Source organism: Physeter macrocephalus, chromosome 8 (assembly GCF_002837175.3).
Source record: "Physeter macrocephalus isolate SW-GA chromosome 8, ASM283717v5, whole genome shotgun sequence".
Classification (NCBI taxonomy): Eukaryota; Metazoa; Chordata; class Mammalia; order Artiodactyla; family Physeteridae; genus Physeter; species Physeter macrocephalus.
Window position 1 is genome coordinate 15,521,718 of NC_041221.1, and position 2,930 is coordinate 15,524,647.

Consider the following 2,930-nt stretch of genomic DNA (forward strand, 5'->3'; position numbering starts at 1 on the left):
TTTATTTTAAAGTCTATTTTATCTGATACAAGTATTGCTACTCCAACTTTCTTTTTCCATTTGCATGGAATATCTTTCTCCATCCCTTCACTTTCAGTCTGTATGTGTCCCTAGGTCTGAAGTGGGTCTCTTGTAGACAGCATATATATGGGTCTTGTTTTTGTATTCATTCAGCTGGTCTGTGTCTTTTGGTTGGGGCATTTAATCCATTTACATTCGGGGTTATTATCGATATGTGTGTTCCTGTTATCATTTTCTTAATTGTTTCGGGTTTGTTTTTGTGGGTCTTTTTCTTCTCTTATGTTTCCCGCTTAAGAAGTTTCTTTAGCGTTTGTTGTAAAGCTGGTTTGGTGTTGCTGAATTCTCTTAGCTTTTGCTTGTCTGAAAAGCTTTTGATTTCTCCGTCGAATCTGAATGAGATCCTTGCTGGGTAGAGTAATCTTGGTTTTAGGTCTTTCTCTTTCATCACTTTAAGTATATTCTGCCACTCCCTTCTGGCCTGCAGAGTTTCCAATCAGCTGATAACCTTATGGGGATTCCTTTGTGTGTTATTTTTTGTTTTTCCCTTGCTACTTTTAATATTTTTTCTTTTAATTTAATTTTTGTTAGTTTGATTAATATGTGTCCTGGTGTGTTTTTCCTAGGGTTTATCCTGTATGGGACTCTCTGTGCTTCCTGGACTTGAGTAACTATTTCCTTTCCCATATTAGATCCTTGCTGGGTAGAGTAATCTTGGTTTTAGGTTTTTCTCTTTCATCACTTTAAGTATATTCTGCCACTCCCTTCTGGCCTGCAGAGTTTCCAATCAGCTGATAACCTTATGGGGATTCCTTTGTGTGTTATTTTTTGTTTTTCCCTTGCTACTTTTAATATTTTTTCTTTTAATTTAATTTTTGTTAGTTTGATTAATATGTGTCCTGGTGTGTTTTTCCTAGGGTTTATCCTGTTTGGGACTCTCTGTGCTTCCTGGACTTGATTAACTATTTCCTTTCCCATATTAGGGAAGCTTTCCACTATAATCTCTTCAAATATGTTCTCAGACCCTTTCTTTTTCTCTTCTTCTTCTGGGACCCCTATAATTCGAATGTTGGTGCGTTTAGTGTTGTCCCCAAGGTCTCTGAGATCGTCTTCAATTCTTCTCATTCTTTTTTTTTTTAATTCTGCTCCTCGGCACTTATTTCCACCATTTTGTCTTCCAGCTCACTTATTCGTTCTTCTGCCTCCGTTATTCTGTTACTGATTCCTTCTAGTGAATTTCTCATTTCAGTTATTGTGTTGTTCATCTCTGTTTGTTTGTTCTTTAGTTCTTCTAGATCTTTGTTAAACATTTCTTGTATTTTCTCAATCCATGCTTCCATTCTATTTCTGAGATTCTGGATCATTTTTACTATCATTTCTCTGAATTCTTTTTCAGGTATATTGTCTATTTCTTCTTCATTTATTTGGTCTTGCAGGTTTTTACCTTGCTCCTTCTTCTGTGATATATTTTTTTGCTGTCTCTCTTTTTTTTTTTTTTTAATGAGTGGGATTGTGTTCCTGTCTTACTGGTTGTTTGGCCTGAGGCTTCCAACACTGGAGTTTGTAGGCTGTTGGGTAGAGCTGGGTCTTGGTGCTGAGATGAGGAACTCCGTGAGACCACACTCCAATGGATATTCCCTGGAGTCTGAGGTTCTCTGTTAGTCCAGTGGTTCAGACTCTTGAGCTCCCAGTGCAGGAGCTTCGGCCCAACTCTCAGCTCATGAACCAAGATCCTGCAAGCCATGTGGAGCAGCAAAAAAAAAAAAAAACAATAATAAAGTAAAAAATAAAATTAGACTAGGAAACTAACAGATATGTTCGAAAGAATATAAAAATAAAAATATAGATGAGTCAACAACAGGAAGGTACATCAGTATCACAATAGTGAAAAAGAGGAGGAGGGAAAAGAAGAAAATGGTGGGGGGGGGGAAAGGCCTTGGCTGTGGAGGGCAGGGCCTAAGCAAGGGTGAGATTTGGGTGGTGGGCAGGGCCAATGCTCAGGACCCACAGGGCTGGAAAAGGCTCTGGGGGCTGTGCGGGGTGGGGCTTAGGCTCAAGGAACAGAAGGGGCCCAGGTGTGCCCCCCACCCCTGATCTCAGAGGGTGGGGACCTCACCTGGGAGCCCAGCAGGCTTCCTGGGCTCGAGTGGGTGGGGCAGTTGCCCTCCTCTCCTCTTCTGCTCCTCCAGTCTGGGAGGGCCCCTCTCGCCTGCCATTCCTGATCTCACTGGCCTCCCTCCTATGCCCCCAGGACCCACGTGGCCTGGAGGGGTGGGGGGAGCCCTGGAGGGCAGGGGACTGGCCTGGGAGCTCAGCAGGCTCCCTGGGCCCAAGTGGGCAAGGTGATCGCCCTCCGCTCCTCTCCTGCTCTTCCTCGAGGCCCCTCCCTCCTGCCTCACCTGATCTCCCCAGCCTCGGGCGCTGATCCTGTCTGGCCTCCACTTCTCCCCCCTCTGTCCCCCTACATACTCCCGGATCACTTGGGGGTTCCTCCCGTCTCCTTGGGCGTCAGGGTCCCCCACCAGCAGCCACAGGTGCCCTGGTTGTGGGGAGACGCTAACTTTGCGTCTTCCCACACGGCTGTCTTGGCTCCGCCTCCCTCAAGATTTTTTGTTTGTTTTTTTTTTTAAGTTTGCATTTTCTGATTGTGGGAATTTGTAAGAGTAGCTGACCGTTGAAATTGGAACTCTTTTTTTTTTTAATTTTTTTTTAAAATTTTTATTTATTTATGGCTGTGTTGGGTCTTTGTTTCTGTGTGAAGGCTTTCTCTAGTTCTGGCAAGCAGGGGCCGCTCTTCATCGTGGTGCGCGGGCCTCTCACTATCGTGGCCTCTCTTGTTGCGGAGCACAGGTTTCAGATGCGCAGGCTCAGTAATTGTGGCTCACGGGCCCAGCTGCTCTGCGGCATGTGGG